General features: G+C 42.4%; 1 long non-coding RNA gene across 1 annotated transcript in view; it reads left to right on the top strand.

Moving 5' to 3' along the window:
* Positions 1-9,659, top strand: part of LOC141577169 (uncharacterized) — a 33,141-nt gene extending 23,482 nt beyond the window's left edge. Inside the window, exon 2 of the long non-coding RNA XR_012505831.1 lies at positions 9,466-9,659. This is a non-coding gene — a long non-coding RNA (uncharacterized LOC141577169). The remainder of the gene's footprint in view (positions 1-9,465) is intronic.
* The last annotated feature ends 8,987 nt before the right edge of the window (positions 9,660-18,646 follow it).

Below are 18,646 nucleotides of genomic sequence, written 5' to 3'. Positions count from 1 at the left end.
AGCTGATCGCGCCTCCTCCTAACACTGGGTAAGGTGCAGCTCTCCTCTGCTGTGGGCGGGTGGGTCGCTGCCCCTCCGGATGCCGCAGTCAGATGTTGCAGACTGGCCGGGTAGGAGGGTGGGTCGTGCCCCCTCTCAGCACCTCGGTCAGGGGCTGTGTTCCTGCCCGAAAGGCGGGGGGCCGCTCTCGCTCTACCTGCGCCGCCGCCGGTAGCTCAGCTGCTCTGCGCGGTTGCGCGCTCCGCCCTGGTCGGCGCTCCGCAGGTGGGCTCGGGGAAGACCGAGGGACAGCCCTGTCCCTGCTCTGAGCCAGAACCCAGCTCCTTGTTTGTCTTTGTGGAGCAAGTTCTCTGAGGGACCAGGATGGAAGGATCCTATCTGCCCCGGGCTGCAGGCCAGTCTCAGTCTGGCCTCTGAGGCTGCTAAACCCTTCGGTGCGGATGTAGGTTTCGCCCCCGCCCCCACCTGAGTGCTCAGCGCGGAGGATATGGCGGCTGTGCCTGAGCCCCGCCTCTCTTCCCCCGAAAACTTTCCGCGGGTTTTCAGAGATGGGGGTGTGCACCCTTCCCCCGAGAGCACATCAACCTTGCTGTTTTATGGAGGGCCCAGTTTGTTCTGCCCTGTGCAGCCACAGCCACGGCGCGCAGCCCCTTGCGTTCCCCCGGGGCTGCCTCCGTGCAGCCTCCCCCGTCCTCCGCCCGGCTTGTGCAGCATGGCCCTGCCCACCGCTGCCAGCCCGCGACTCAGGCTGGGTGTCTGGGGGACACTCTGTGCCCGTTTAACTTAGTTCTTTTAGTCAAGGGCTGCTCTGTACAGATCCGAGCCTCGGAGGCTCCCCCTCCGTCCCACTGGCCTCTCAGTTGGAGAGGGGAGACCCAGCGAGCGAGCGCCAGTCCTCCTTTGCCGCTCCCTCACCGTGGGACCCATCCCGCGCTGCTTTGCCTTTTTTTCTTTCTTTTTTCCTTTTCTCCTACCAGATTTTTGGTGTCTTTATCTTTAGAAGAGGGCGATGTTCTGTCGGAGTTCCACAGGTGCTCTGGTTGGCTGAGTGGGTCTGTAGATGTGGGTCTTGGTGTATTTGTGGGAGAGGGTGACCTGCGAGCGTCCTTCTACTCCGCCAACTTCTGAATCCCCTCCTTATTCTTTTTTGTGAATTTTCTCATTTCCCTGCTACCCCATCATTGGCATCCAAATTCTATTTTAAATACTTGCCCCAGTTGATGGTACTAAGCTGTAGTCTTGTACCTTTTCATGAGAGGAAGCAACAAACATTATTATTCAATGTCAGCATTTATTTTTTAGCTTAAAGTTTGGCTTAGATTTAAGACATAGCTCTTGGAATCAAATAGACCTAGATGTGCATCCTGGCTCTGCCGATTAGTCAGTGTCTAACCCCAGCCTCTTGCTCCCTCCATTTCTTCATCTGTGACCTGGGGTAAATTCAGATATGAGGATTAAATGAAAATAATAGAGAGAGAGTGCCTGACAAAGTAAGTGGTAGTTTTTCTTATCTTTTTAAATTTGGCCGAATCTGGGTGAACTTTTTGAAAATGAACTCTTATTCCATTAAAAAAAAAGTTTTAAAATTGGTCATCTCCATACATATCCAAATGAGTGTTGTTAAATTGTTAGTCAAACCTTTTGATAATTGTCTCCAAAATCAGTTTAAACTCAAATAGCAGCAAAGTCTTTCTTGTATTTTTTTTTAAGGAAAAAACAGCACAGCATAGCTGAGCCTTAACCTTATTTAGCCTTGATTTGAATGATTTTTAGCAGATCCATTCTTAGAAGCAGAAACATTTCCACCAATGAGTCTACTTCATAGTATTTTTCCCCTAGTAGCTAGTTGTTAAGGCCCTACTGTGTGCCAGAAGATGTGCTAGTTTCTGGGGACATATTGGTAAGCAGAAATGCACATGGTCCCTGCTGCTGTGGAAGTTGTAGTTACTGAGGGAGACAAGTGAGTCTATCACTGAAAATAAATGAAAAATTGCCATTATTAAAGTTGTTAGGAAGGAGACATACAGGTGCTGTGAAAGTATGTGCAAACTTCTTATGATCCGAAGTTGAATGTTGAATTTAGGAACAAAAAATTGGCCAGTGAGTTGAAGTAAAGAGATGTTATGGGCATATGGTTTGAAATGAGCTCAGACACAAGGTGAGCCTGCCCTCGGCATGGACCAGAACATGCCACAGTCTCCAGCACCACTCCAAAGAATGCATTTCATGGTTTGGAGCCTTCTTTAAAATAAGTGCCCATGATATATAACTTCTCAATATGATACTCTGGAAGGAACTACATAATTTAGGAATAATTTAATTATTTCATAATTTATTCATGCTATATTGATAAACATTAAATTCACACACTTTTTCTTTTAGATACACCAAGCAGAGGCATCTGAGAAAATTGGCTGTAAAGTAGAATCTTTTCAGAGAGTGTCAGAGTGTTGATCTGCATTACCCGTAGTGAGAATTTGAATTTGAAGCCATTTGGCTGAATGGGGTAGCATAAGAAACACTGTTGGCAGGAGAATAGGTAGCCCACAAAGTAGCAATGGAGGATGACCACAGGATGAGAGGTGTGAGCAGTGTGTTCCAGAGAGCAGGCAGGGCTGTGCTTGGGATGGCCCATCTCAGAGCCAGCAGGCCGCCCCAATGTCCCATCTCTCCAAGGCATTCTAGGTTCACATAGACAAGAACCCAGCTTGGCACCGTGGCAGTGGGGTACCATTTCTCCTTGTCCTGTCCAGCTGAGCTAACGGGGCATCCTTTGGGGAAAATGTTGCCTCTCTGGTCTCTTTTAGGGCTTTGGAAGTTGGCTGGGAGGCTCTGTTCCCATGTAACATGTTAGGGCATGACTGAGCCTCGGGGGAAGAGCTGCCTGCCATTGGACTGTAGGTGATTTCTTGTTCTGAGCTGATAAATTTAAGATGAATTCCATTCATCTAAAGATTTTTAAGTTCATCTCTCTAGGCAAACCTAAATGAGTTTTAGTTAAATGAGGTACCAAAATAGGCAACTGAGCAAGGACTTGTCTTCCAAAAGCATTTGTGAGTCATGATGCAGTTTCTAAAGGCATAGTGTTGTGCATGGTGGGCAGGTTCCCAGCCCTCCCCAAGAGTATTTGTGCTAGGTATTTACCCTAATGAGTCACAAGCCTTTCACTTTCACCTTCCCAGGAATGCCAATGGAACTAGGAATTTCCCTAGCTCTTCAATCGCTCTGTATTTGGAATTCCTCCCTCAGGGTGCAGCAAACTTGTTTCGACCTCAGGGACTTCTCAATTGCTGTTCTCTGCCTAGAACATTCTTCCCCTAAGAATCTGAATGACTGCTTCCTTCTCAATGGAAGGTCAGCTCCAGCGTGACCTCAGGGATACTTTCCGTAATATCTAGATAAAGTACCACTGCCTGCCACCATCATAGTCCTTCAGACCTGGGTTCATTGCTTGCTGACTTGTTCATATTCTGTTCCCCCCAACACAGACACAAGAATATAAGTTCTGTGAAAGCATGGATCTTGTCTCCCTTGTTTACATGTTCTTAAGCCTGGTAGAGAGTTAACTTCCCAACCTGCTTCATGTGATAGTAGGCAAAAAGTTTACCCCTTTGGACATAAAATTGGGATAACATCACCTGTGCTTTCTGCCTCATAGAAAAAATGAGGACCTGGAGTTAGGGTGCTGAAGATACTTTTTCTCCCAGAAAATTGTGATTAATTTTTTGATTCCATATATATATATATTATATATATATATATATATAGCAAATATTAATACCATTGATCCAACTACATAACCCCAAAAAACTTAGAACACATTTTGTGCTTCTCTTTGCTTTGTTTCCCACTAAACTACTCTTTAAACAATAGTAATCAGTTTGTCCAGAGGCCATATCCTTAAGGTCCCTCCCTTCAGCGCCCTTCCTTCGCAGCCTTTTTATTGCCTTAAGTCTTTCCAGGACCACTGCTAATTGTCTTCCAACCAGTAGTTCAGTTTGTGTTCTTTCCCCTCTTCCACCTCCCAAATTTGTCATTCACACTGCAGGAAAATAATTGTTGTGGAAAGCAAATTCCACACCAATACTGCTTGTTTTAATAATCATGTAATGACTTGCTTTGCCACAGGATCATGTCCAAATGCCTTGGAAAGCCATGTAAGACAGTCTTTCTCTGTGTGCTTCTGCAACTCTCAAGCTTCACCTCTTGCCCCTCTGTCATTTCTAAATCATCAGTGCACACACCATGGACACAATGTGCACAGTCACTTGCCATGCACTAGCCATCTCAAACTGTTTGCAGTGCAGAGAGGAAGGTACTAGGTTGCCAGATGGCTTCACTCCCCACTATTTGTGGTGTCCACCTTGCCTTGTCAAACACCTGCCCATCTTTCAAGAGTCAATTCAAATGTATCTATTCTGAAAGACCATTCCAGACACTTGTCCTCTGCCCACCACTTCCAAGAGCTTCTCATTTCTTTCTCTACACTGCCTCTGAGCCTTGTATTACATGTATTATAATACCCATGCCAGAGATCATCTCTGCCTCCTCCTCAGTGCTCCTTCATGGTCAAGTTATTTGATTCATCTCCTGAGCTTCCTGGGCCAGGCATTATACTTGGCATGTAAACAATATCCGGAAAAGAATGAAACAACCAAATTCAGTGTACTTATTATCTAGTAGAGGGCTTTGTTCAATAGCATACTTTTGACTGATATTTGAAAAATTGAAAGATCTCCTTGAAGGTTAGAGGTAGGAAGAAGGAATATTGTATTTATGCTGTTAATAGATATCAGTTGAATGGCCAAAATATTTTGTCAAAGAGCTAGTGTTAACTGAACATTTACTGTGTTCAGAGTTCTGGATTTGGCCATTTGCAGGGGATTCTTGAAATAGCTTTTGGACATTTCTGAAATGACTCTGGCTTTATCATTTTATTCGGTCAAAACGTTAAATGGTCAGCAAAGGTTCTTGGCTTCCAGGCACTTTAGAACAAAGTGCCTGAATGTTTTTTCAACCATTACCCTCTAAAAGGAATTTGAAACACTGTGTCCTTTCCTCATCCATTTAAAAATAACTAAAATTTTTATCTTGACTTTAAATCATTATAAAAGATTGTGCTTCTGATATTATAAATACTGATTTACAAAAACCACTCTTTTTAATGTACACAATGGGAGCTAAATTAAATACCAAAGTGATTTTGTATCTACCGTGTCATCCATATAAAAAACACATAATAAACAAACTCTTCTAGAAAATCCAGGAATTTTACATAGTTGTTTCCCTTGTGGAACTCATTTCATTCCTCTCCTCCTATAAAATTTAATTCCCATATAACAATCTTATGTTTGATATCTTTTATTGATTACCTTACAAGTGCATTCTTAACTCACTATCATCCATGTACACAGCAAGATAAACCTCCATTTACCCACCCCTTTGCTCAGGACACCTGCTGGACGTTGGTTGAACATCTCTTACTTCAAGAGACAGAAAGGGTCCTCACAAAATTGGGAAAGAGGAAAAAGAAAAGTAGAAAAGGAAATCAGTGCAGGACCTGACTTTTGGTGAGGGAGCCAAAAAGGGGAAAACACTTTTACTGGGACAAACACAGAGAGATCAGTTGGGATTAAAGGAGATCCAATGATGGTGAGAGGAGTGCACAGCAGATGCTTGGCTGACAGAACTGAAAGAAACCAGCACAAAATATCCCTGCAATCAATCCCCAGACCTTGACTTGAGCTGCTGATGCTGAGCTAGGAATGTCTGCTGAAGCTGAGGGAGAGGGCTGAGGCTGATGGCACAGACTGAGTCTCATGGGGTTGGAGTGTGTTGTTTTCTGTGATTGGTAGTGTCTACAGAACAGAACTGCCTGGGACATGAATTCAAAAAGCAACATTCCTGATGCACATAGTGTGGATTATCTAGGTATCTCATGGACATATTCACTATCTGTGAAGATACAGGGCCCAATTTGGCATTTTTGCAATAGAGGAAAAGCAGGGCTCTATCAGAACCATCATAATTTTGGTTTGAGGGACCCAGGGGAAGTTGTAGTTGAAATCAGAATCCATGGCCAAAGAATCTGCACATTTCATAGGCAAAACTGTGATTTTTATTGGGTCCAAGGCAGACAGTGTGGATACGCTCTGTGGTTGTCTTGGTGGTCCCATGCCACAAGGAAGAGAGAGCCAAGAGCAGAGATCTGGGTGCACAGAAGGGGAAGTTGAAGCCTTTCCATCAGCCTTGTCTACCACATGCATATGTGACAATAGGGATGGCACTGACCTGGTACTGCACTGAGGACCCAGCTGGTGGACTGAAAGATCATTGCAGCAAGCCCTAATGAATGAGATCTTTGGATTTGTTTCCACTGGTGTCTCTGTGTAGAATTTGGACATTCCCATGGCAATTGAAAGGACAAAGAACTGTCATGAGTGTGTATTGGAGACATTCCAACACCACATACCACAGCCTGCACCCCAGAAATGGTGTGGAAGTCTCAATTCCAATACAAGGAGGAGCCCTAGCCACTCTCCAATCTGTGATAAACACCTAACCAAAATGAGGCTCTGCGAAACAACAAAAGTAGATTGTGTTTACCACAACAAAAACCACATCGGCAATCATAGAAATAACAGGCAATGCACACAAAAGAATGGCATGGCATCACACCATACCAAAAACAGATCTCACAGCAATATCATGGAAATGTGCACAGCCAACATAGGAAATCTTCCACTTACAAAAAGCCCTTCAAGTCTACAATAGATAACTGACAATCTTTAACCCATAAAAATTGAGAGATATAATAAAATGAAAAAGAAGAACCATTCCCAGACCCAACCTCCATCACACTTGGAAACTGAACAAAAAATAAATTAAAAAAAGAAGCATGTGAACACCCTTATCTACAGAACAGACTGAAATAAAAGTTAGATTATGACTACTTCTTAAAAAAAGTTTTGGTTTTCTAAAATGTATGAATTTTCAAAGCCACATTTTATATTCTCCACCACCTTTTTCTTGTCAATGAGCCTGAGTTAGGTGTTCACTCAGTGACCAAGAAGATCTCAGGTGTTGTCAGCAGGACCTAAAGCAAGCCTCCTCCTACTTGCTTCATCAAAAGAAAATCGACCTATATTTCCTGCCACTGAGCTGAGAAAACAGGCAGTGAAAAGACATTCAACATTGTTAATCATCAGAGAAATGCAAATTAAAACCACAGTGAGATATTACCTCGTGTCCATCAGGATGGCTATCATCAAAAAGACCACAAAAACACAAACATGTAACAACAATGTGGAGAAAAGAGAACCCATATATACTGTTGGTGTATAGTTTATACAGAGACTAGTGTGTGAGAGCTGAGTCCTGGAGGCCTGTGATTTATCCAGGACGTCAAGCTATTGCAGGCAGCATGTGGTGCTTGAAACCAGTTTTCAGCCCTGGCTTTCCATAGGCATCAGTCTCCCCAGGAGCTGAGTCCCCCAACATCACACACCCCCACCCAGAGATTCTGATACAATTGGCCCAGGCAACCAGATTTGAAAAGCTTCCCACTTGATTCAAAGTGTAGTCACATTGAGAGACACTGTGAGCAACTAGTTCACTCTGGGTTTAGTCAGTATAGTTTATATACCCAAACTAGGAACAGTAGGAACAATAGAAATGCAAACTATTACAACCACTATGGAAAGCAGGACGGTGGCTTCTCAAAAAACTAAAAATAGAACTAATATATGATCTAGCAATTCCGCTTCCTGGTATTCATCCAAAGAAAATGAAAATATTAACCTAAAAAGATATATGCACCCCAATGTTCATGGTAACCTTATTTACAATTGCCAAGATATGGAAGCAAACTAAGTGTCCGTCAACAGATGACTGGATAAAGAAGTTGTGGTATATATAAAATGGAATATTACTGAGCCATAAAAAAGAATGAATGTTGCCATCTGCAGCAATATAGATGGACTTGGGGAGTATTATGCTGAGTGAAATAAGTCAGACAGAAGAAACAAATACTGTAGAATATCACTTATATATGAACTCTGAAAAAGAAAACTAGTGAACGTAACAACAACAACAACAACAACAAAAACAGACTCACAGGTACTGAGAACAAACAAATGGGCATCCATGGAGACAGGGAAGAGGGGAGGGCAAGACTGGGGTAGGGGATTAAGAGGTACAAACTACTACGTATAAAATAAATAAGCTACAAGGATATGTTGTACTGCACAGGGAATATAGCTGATATCTTATAATAACTATAAATGGAGTATAACCTTTAAAAACTGCAACCTGAAACATATAATATTGTACATCAACCCTACCTCAGTTAGAAAAACGTCAAAGACCAGTTTGCCCCATATGACCCAGGTCCCTCCAGTTTTGCCTCCTTTTCCTATCTGTAGGGCTCAGTGTCATCATCTGTTAAATAAGGTACTCAGGCTAGAAGGCCAGCTCTACTTCAAGAATCCCGTAAATCTACTGAAAACAAACTAAATGATCAAATGAGAAAACTCAACCCCAGCATGAGCAATCCTTACTGCTGGCAGAAGTTTCATCTCCACCATGATGAAATGAGGACTAAATAGTGTGCACTTGTTCCTTGCTTTCATGAACAGGAAGACACAGCTAATGTTATGTGAGATTTAAGAAGTAGGGAAAACAAGAGACATACTGCACTAAACTTAATACTTTCACCTGCCTTTGCTTTCCCTTCCTTGCACATTTACTGGAGGTGAGATGTGTTTAATTAAGGTTATATACCAATGAAAACCAAATTATAATTTGCTTTTACCCATCAAATTTGTGTATATAGAAAATGTTTTCCAATAATAAAATAACATTTATTAACCATAAAATTTCAAATAATTTTAAAACACAAAGAGTAGAAAGTAAGAGTTATCCATCTCTTGCCAAGATATATTTTATTTCCATTAAGGAGTTTAACACATATCATTCAAAACCTTTTCTTATATATATATACATAAAGTATATTTTAAGTAAAATGAAATAATACTATGTGTAAATTTTACAACTTGCTTTTTCATTTGACAATATATACTGTAGACATCCTTTCATTTGAATTTACATTGCTTTACCTCATTCTTTTTAAAGGCTGAATAGTATTCTACTGTCCAGATGAATTAAACTGTATTAAGCCCTCCCTACTGAGCCTGGTCCTCTCCCCCCTAAGGTGCAGGCCCCTGCATCTGTGAAGGGGAGACGTGGTCTTGGGGGAAGAGCAGGATGTGCAGACAGAGGTGAGCAGGCAGGGAAGCAGGGCCAGCTGACTGCCACTTTCTGCCCCTCCCCTCTGGCTTTCAGCAACACTTCCTTCATCCTACAGTTACATGAACTGCCTGTTTCTCCTTTCAAGTTTCAAAATTCTCTGCACTCAAAGAATTTTGGAGAAACATTACATGAGCATTTTCCGATTTTTCATTTCAGATTCCTCCTTCTCTCTGACAACAACACATCTGGCACTAATCTAAATACTCATGAAGCAAGACCAGCGAACTCACAGAAAGCAAGAGGGGAAGGACCCCCTTGATCTTTCAGTCAACATGGAGGGTTAAAATTGTCCAATTTAAAAATACAGCTGGGCAGATAAGAATAAGAGATACTAAAATATTTAAATCAAATACTTGTGGTTAACTGAGTCATATTGCCAAGCATTTTAGTCATCCTCACTCCAAGAAAAATATTTTATCAGGAATCTGGCCCTTAACAAATCCTATAAAACAGAAGTCAAATAGGACTGTCTGCAGAGTGACGGTAAGAGTCTATTATTCTCAGAATGCTGGGCCTTTAATTCCAGAATGAAATCCAAGCATGTTACCCAAGCAGCTTATACCTTACACAGGAGATGGTGGACATCAATGGGACAGTTCTGTGTTACTTTGTCAACAACATCTGAGATGGATTGCATAAAATCCAGGTTGGTGAACAGAATTTTGTACAGATATAAAAGAAACAATACACATTTCTCTCAGCAACTTTTTTAAAAAAGTAACTTTAACAAATACAGAATTCACTATGCCTTTAAAACTGTCACATTGGAATGAATGTGTCAAATAAATCCAAGTGACTCTGTGCATGGAGTGATGGTGACATGTCCCCTCAAGAGATGAAATGTGTGGGTTTAGAGAGGGAAAAAATCAAACAGTAACAAAGACAGACCAGCCCTGTGTTAGAGTACACAGTGACTCACACTTTATATGAGATTGTAAAAAGCAAGTGCTCAGTGTATGTGACATGTAGTGAAAAATATTGTGAGTAGATATTGAGCATGTGATGTATAGACACTAATGTCATGAAAAAGTTAGCCAGGATATAAGAAAAAACCTAGTCAGTGACTCATACTGTAAACCTGAGCTAGAAGACTGGGAAGGGGGAATGGTGGTGGCTTCTAAGTGAAACAATCAATATGGTAACAATCATGTTATTGAGTAAAAAATCTTACATTCAATTCCATAAGTGAAATAAGCTAAAGTATAAGTAATTCAGTTACAAAATTCTGAAATATGCTTTAAAAATCATGGAAAGTGTTGCTCGAGGGAAGAAGAAGGCGCCATGCAGCTGTTCACTGGACATTGTTGGTTTATGTCTATTTTAACTGAAGACTATCAAGAGCGAATGAGTGCCGTGATATCAGGTACAGTCAGACATGCATTGTGTGCCATTTCCCTGAACAAACAGTCATACACATCGAAGAACAGGCAGTGGTTTGTATTTACCTATTAAATGTAAACTGAATGAGGCAGAAAATTATACCAAAATAGAAGTAAAATCCAATTTACTTAAACCTTAAAATATTGCCTCTTAGTTACTGTTTTTGCAAAAGCAGTAATCATTCTTTGTGACTACTCATTAAACTGATGATATCTCTAATTCTTCTTCCCAAGGCTGTCCTCAAACAGAAGCTTTAACTTGCAGCAGGGAACACAGCAGGACCAGCTGTACTGGGTTAAAAGTTGGACTGAGGACGGATCGTCATGTGTGATGGGAAGGTTATATGTACGATATCGTACTCTTATACAGAGGCAAATTCCAATCAAGCCTCGAGATTAACTAGTTTTCATATCAGTAGGAGATGAATTTCAAATCCATTATCTTCTATTGTTCTTAAAGCTGCTTCCTAACCACTCTTGGTTTAACCAACCATTAACTGTTTAACAGATAGCCAGACCCAAAGTGGAGCACGATGAAACACCCAGTCAACGGCGTGGACCACGCAGGAGCCAGAGCAGCCACTGAAGCTGCAGCCTACACTCCCAAGGTCCTCCCTAAAAGGTGGCCACCTCACTCGGGAGCCCCACGGAAAGCCACCCTTGCACACACGAGGTGGCAGCATTGCTCCACACACGTCATTCTCTGCACAATCAGAAAGCAAATGTCTTATCTCTGGGTGAAAGAAAATTTCAGGGCCTGGGAACCTTTCCTAGCCAACATCGATAATGAACTTCTTCTGGCTGATGGCATTGTTCCCTGTGTGCTGTTTGATCCACTTCCGTGGATCCATGACATACTTGGCAAACTCCTTGACTATATTGGGGCAAATGTGACAGTACTTCTCCTGCAGACACACACACAGACACACAGAGATATCACCAGGCATTAGCCGCCACCCTGTCTGCCCTCCGGCAAACACCCAATAACTCCAGCACCACAAACCCCCGACATCAGTCCTGCCCAATGCCACAGCTCCAAGGGACACTTACTGGGCTCAGTGATGTCTAACAGCTATGCTCTGGCCATGTACTCTGCTTTCTTTCCAGCTCTGATGTTAGTCCCAGCGTCACTGTGTCACATGTTGCTGCCTACTATCTGAGATGATGTCTGACGGTGCCTATCAAGTCCCTAGTCTCCATCTCCTCTCTTCTTACTTCTTGTATGCCCCCACGTGGCACCTGCCCAGGCACTCGCTGCCACCCACTGGGACAAGCAGACCCGCATCGCAGCCCAACCCAGATCTGAAGGCAGCAGATCTGGCCCTGTGGTCACCACATCCGATTGGCAGGTGGTTAACCTGCTCTGCGGTCTGACACAGCACACTCAGTGGCTCCATGACAGAGAGTTAGTGAGTGCCTAGGCACGTGGGATGCACAAGTGAATAAAACACACACAGACCCCTGCCCACTGGCCCATACACTGGCTGAGAGTCAGAGTAACCAGTGATGGTGATAAATAAGTAAATGGAACAGCACATTGTAAGGTGCTGGGACCATGAACCAAAGGAAAGCCCGACTTTGACTGAATGGAGCTGCCACACATTGGGGCATGAGAACCCGCTCAGTGCCAGCCCCAGCCTGTGCTGTGCAAAGTGTTTCCTCAGCTGGTGATGCCTGACTGGGGGTCTCTGGGTTGATCATCCAGATCAACCTTAGAGCTAACCTCACAAGAACAGCAGTTGGCCCCTGGGTACCAGATTCTGAAAGTCAGCTTCCTGTGGGCCAAGTGGGCTTTGTTCAATGCCTGCACTTTGTCAGGCCCAAAGCTGGTGCTCAGGAGGACCTCTGAAGGCATTTTCACAATACTAAGTTCAAAATTTCTTAGAATCCCTGAAACGAAACCTAATACCACCCTTGGTATACTCTGCACAACTGTAAGACTGATGGGCCAGACTTGCTACACACCCCTGTGCTCACTGATAACTGAGTGAGTGGGTCACTCCATACAACTTCAAATCTACCAGGCTGAGGGCAGAAACAGTAAGTTGTCCTAAGACACCAGGTCAAAGTCTTGCAGCATCTCAGAGGCTTAACAGAAGGCAGGAAGTGCCTCCACAGAGTTGATGGTGTGCAGTGTGTCAGCCCCAAGACCTGGACCACCACTGCCCCCACCAACAGGATCCACACATCCTCAGGCCCACTCCTGCCCACAGGGGCAACAAGACACAGGGCAACTCTGACCCACTCCCACAGAGAGAAGTGGGGCAAGAACTAACTGACAGAAGGGTTGGGGCGGCTGACCTGCAGGGAACACAAGGAGCTCTTCCACTTCCTGACCTTCATGGCTGAGTGATACATTGTCACCGACCAAATGGGCCAAACCTGGTTCAGGGTCAGAGATGGACCCCAGAGAGCCAGTGAGGAAGGTAAAATCCACCACGAGGACTAGGAGAGCAGCCTCTGTCACAGTCAGCATACTCAGGGCCCTGCTCACCTGCATGGCCACCCCGACGGTCCGGAGCCAGAGGCTTTGAGACATATTGGTAACAGGAGTGGGGAGGCGAGGGAACTTCGGTCAACCATCCAAATTTATTTCCTTGAAGAAACACAAGGAAAGGACTAGGGGAAGTTCTAGGAAATATTTTAACATAAAAAGAATGTCTTATGCTACTTCTGTAAACCTTCCCCCAGGGGGAAAGTATTGACTCCCATGGGCTGCCCAGGACCACACACCCAAGTTTTGAGGTGCCCCAGCCCTGGAAACTCTAGTCCTGGGCACACCAGAGCACCCAGCCACCCTACTCACAGGAGCCCTGACTCGCACCTGTGCACCCTGTCCTAAAAATACCTCTCCATCCACCAAGAGTGTCATGCAAAATGTGGGACTCCCCCCAGGCACTAGCTTTCCTTCAACCAGCTTGTTACTGGGTGCAAAAGTGGGAGGGAAGGGGGGAGGCTAACCTCCCTTAAACTCCCCTGCAGCTCAGAAACTATGTGTTCAAGGTCACATGTCACTTCCATGCTTAAATTTTTCTCCAAAAACAAAATCTTTGCTCTTTATATAATAATTATCCTTGTATTAATAAGAATCTCTTCATTTTGACTAAAACAAAACAAGAACAAAACAGTAATTTGTCCTGATTTTGCAACCTGAAGAGAAAATTGCTTTGAAAGGGGTCTGTCAACTGCTACCTACAGACTGACACAAAGACAAAACTGATGGATCAGTCAAGTGGGCATTTTAAATAAAGGCCAATGAGACATTTTCCTCCGAATCTTACTGATTTAATTTTAGAGCTTCCTGTAACTCCTCCAGCATGGTAACGGAGTCTAGAAAACACAGGAGGACTCTGTTCAATGATTCACGCTAGAACAGCATCACTCTGAATGGTAATTCTCAGGGTACAGAACCACACACAGCAAGAGCTGGAAATGAGTTTGAATTCTGGCTGACTGCACAGGACTCCTCACAGTCACTGCTGCTGCTGTCTGCTCCTTACTCTGGAAATGAAGCCTGGAGGGAGAGGTGAAAGACACATTGGCTAATTGAAGGTTCTGTCTAATCAGGCTCCAATTAAATGACATCATACTACACAGGATGCTCAATACCAGTTATCAAGCTGCTCTCACTTACAGCTGGAACCTCCACAAGCATCCCTGTTCAGAGAAGAGGCTAAGCTTTCAGCCCCTTAATTCAACTGGTAAACAGATGGAGACCCACATTCATGGGGAGGGGAGGACAGGCACGGTGGGAGCAGGGGTGGCAGCCACAAGGGGAAGTGTGCAAACACTGTTTCTCTCTCACCCCCAAACTGGCCAATTTCCCATCTGTTTTTACCTTAATGGCCTTTGCAGTCTCCAGTGGTTGCTCAGGAGGGATTCCCACCTCCCTCTCCCTTGGCAGCTGTTGAATGAAATACATAATATCTCTACCTGCAATAGGGATGTGTTTGATGCAGCTTCCAATTACCTAATCTTCCACCTGGGGAGACAGAGAGGCAAAACAACATGTGAGTAATTCCTGGAGGGAAGCCCTCCCTGGACTCTAAGTTAGACTCCTGCCCCCACCTGCCCTGGCAATGCAAGCATTTACTGAATCTCCACTCTGTGCAAAGCTCAGGACTGGGGGAGGGGGAATAAAATGACCATGCATGCAATTCCAGATGCTCTGTAAGCAAAGTGGCCTTTCCATTAGGAATGTGAAGAGAAAACCGCAGAAGGCATTTAATTTCCAAAATGCTGTTGTCTGTCCAAACAATGGGTCACTATTGTTCCTCTAACAAAAAGGAAGAAGTTTTAACTATTAATTTTTTAACATTTTTATTGAGTTATAGGCATTTTACAATGTTGTGTCAAATTCCAGTGTAGAGCACAATTTTTCAGTTATACATGAACATATATATATTCATTGTCACTTTTTTTTTTTGCTGTTTAACTATTAATTTTTAAACCAACTACAAATTGGCTTGCATTTAAAAGTCAACAACCTGGTTAGCATGCGGGACTTAGGGTGTGACAACCTGGACTCAGATCCTGGTTCTACATCTGTGGGCAGAGTAACCATGGCCACACCTGTTAACACATATGTTTCAGCCTTGGCACCTTCACCTATCATATGCGGCGAGTGGGTGCACAGAAGAGACCCAGTGACAGGCAGCAGGTCAAGCACACAGCATGGTTTAGGCATGCATTAAGGACTCAGTAATTGACCTGCTCACTCTAGTAAGGGCTGCACTTGGTAGGAAGGAACAGTCTGGCAGGTTCCCCTCAACCCTATGCTATGTGAGATCCATGCTGAGGGGAGTTTGGATCTGCTCACCCAGCTGCCCTCCCGGGCCAGTGACCTGGTTGTCAGCCGTCACCAGCAGGAGAGGGCCAGGAGCTGCTGTGTGGCCCCAGGGCCTCACCAGCCCCCTGGGGTGCCACTCAACATGCAGGCCACAGGCTGGGAAGGTCCAGCTCATGCTGGTGGGAGCAGCCGGGCAGAGTGGACAATCCCCACCTGCACCAGGTAGAGGAGGCTTTCTGAGCACCCTGATGGCACTGGCTGCTTGTCACACACTCATGGAGACAGAAGGTTGGAGCGAATCCTCATCCATCTGATGGATGTATCAGTTCCACCGAGTACAATCACAGACAGTTACCAGTGAAGTTGCAAGAAAAGGTGACTGAATTCCTCTTATGTCTTCTGAGGTGCACAACTTCTAGAAGTGAGAGAGTGTGTAGCCTTTCTCAGGAGACCAAGCCAATTGTAGAATATTTAAGATCAAGATAAAAGATATGTACACATTATTAAAATCAGAAACTTAAAATCATAAGAACAGTAGCTCTCGCAAACAGAAACTATTCACAATTTCTATACTCAATACATTACATATAACATTTTCTAAAATTAATTCAACCCATGTTGAGTATCAGCTTCATCACAGATTAAATATATTAAAATAACCCACAGCCAATGGTAGGAAAACAAGTAAGTGAGTTGTGCTACACCCACATGATGGGCTGTCAGGTAGTTACTAAATATCTTTCCACAGAGTATTTAACCATAAAGATACATCAGGGATAAATCAATATGCAAAATACAACTTCAGGAGCACATTGTACAATTAGAACACGAAATCAGATGGAGGGTATCCCAACTGTGCTTAAAACGTGTATCGTGTGTCTAAGAAAAAGAGCTCAGTAGACTATACCGAAAAAGTGTGGCACAGTCCTCTGGGCAGGTTTGTGGGTCAGTCTATTTTCTTCTTTACATTTCTCCATTTTACCTAAATTTTGTACAGTAAATGTAATTTTTATAAATAGGGGGGAAAAAACTGCACTAAGAAACAGAAAAATCTGAACAACAACTTTCTCTGTGGGCCTGCACGTAGTGTGAAACTTGTTTCAGATGCACAGGGGAGGCCAGGAAGCAGACCCACAGGCACAGACCCTGACCTCGGCCTGCACTGACCTCTGAGGACGTGACCTCAGAGAGGAGCCAGGCAGGACCACACAGCAAGTGGCACCGAAACACCTCACACCCAGGAGGGGGCAGTGTTCCGAGACTGGCTGAAGGGGCTGCGAGCACAGAGCATGCTCTGCAGGCTTCCTGCCTCTCCTCACCCCTGGGCCAAGGGGACACTGGCAGGGTGCTGGGACACAGGGGAAGGATTTGGCTTTTTCCTCCTGACTGTAGACACGTCAGCCTCTCCCTGCAGTGATTTCTGAACTTTGAGGTATTAAAGCACCAGCATATTAGTACATCATCTCTGCAACGTCTTGAAATAAAACAGTGACTATTTTTTAACTGAAATAAATGAATTTTTTTTAAAAAAAACCTAGTTTGCATTTTTTTAAATTTAAGTCTTAGTTGATTTACAAAGTTATGTTAGTTTTGCTTACATTTTTCTCCATTATAATTTTATATTTTACTGAAAATATAAAGACTTATGATTGATAAAAATTCACTGTTAAATCTTTTATTTGTAAATATTAGAAAAGAAAGTTATTTTTGCTATCTCAACTTTTTATACACTTTCTTTTAATTGTATCTGTGTTATTAACCATATAATAATAATGCAAATTGATATAAAGTAACATGCATTTACAAAGTCAAACAAGTTAGACTGAAATATCATTTTAAGAATTATTTTTATTTATTGGCATTTATTTTGAAATATTTTCAAAATAGACATGATCCTTATTTTGTCTACTTGTAGATTCAATACCCTTTAACATAGCATTTATATAATCATATCTTACTTCTTACATTTTAAAAAATGTATCCTTTTCTTAGTATTATTATTACTTTTTAGGATAAATATATAGTTACCATTCCTTCTGATTCTTTGAATGTCTTGGTATTACTTTGGCTTAACTACAAACATAACAACCTTAGTGGTAACACAATTATAGAATTATAATATTTTTCCTCAAAGCTTTATAGCTATTTCCATAATATTTTGTGGCTAGTCAGTCTTTAATAGAAGAAGACAAGGCTATTCTTTGTTTTCTCTATAGAAGTAATTTTGTTTATATTTTTTTCTGGTCCACTTTTAAATTTAACATTTTGAAATAGATATAGGTATATATCTATTTTGCATTATAATTAAGCTCTAAACATGGTATATTCTTTTACTTTTCTTGATATGCCTATTTCCCTGCCCTGGGAACAAATCTGGCTATCCAACACTTTGGCACATTTTCTTGGTTGTTCTCTGATTGCTAAGAGTCTGGTCATACCCATGCTTTAGCTACTGCACTAGATGACTGAATTTCTAATGCTATTTCCTTCTTTTGAGCTGCAGTTTCATTAAATTTATGTATTATTTATTTTAGAAGCAAATAAAAGCTTATATTTATAGGTAAATGGCATAAGTTTTAGTGGAATGTGGAGATCACAATACAAATGTTTAGTTGATATAGATCTTTACTCTAAATAATGACGAAATTTTTTGATGTTAAGTTGCCTTCCTGCTTTCCTTCCCTCTTCTTTCTTTTTGATTGGTATTTTTGGCTCTAAAATTTATTTTTGTGGCAAAATCTTATTTGAATTGATACAGACATGAAGGATACACACACACACATAAATGTCTATATAAACTCTGCTAAATAAATAATCATAAAATCCCTGTTCCTCGAATCAATCCAAAATATTTTAAGAATGCTGCTTTCCTTGGATTAAACTTAATTCTTCTCCTCACTTATTTATTAAGCAGCATTCCTTTGTCATGCAGTGACTATAGCCTTGTTCTTCCTGCAAGTAATTGTGTTTTATAAATTTGTAAGCAACCAGAGTGATTTCAGAATTTGTTAAAGATTTACAAAAAATTGACATGATCTTAACCACATGCTGCTATTGCCAATATGCCCTTTAGAGTGATGTTTTTACTAAAAGCAATGTCTGACTCCTTCACATTCCTACAATAATGGCCTTATTATTATACTACAAAAGATGACATCTTCAAATAAAA

The sequence above is a fragment of the Camelus bactrianus genome, chromosome 3, assembly GCF_048773025.1.
Source record: "Camelus bactrianus isolate YW-2024 breed Bactrian camel chromosome 3, ASM4877302v1, whole genome shotgun sequence".
NCBI lineage: Eukaryota > Metazoa > Chordata > Mammalia > Artiodactyla > Camelidae > Camelus > Camelus bactrianus.
This window is presented reverse-complemented; position numbering and strand designations above follow the sequence as displayed.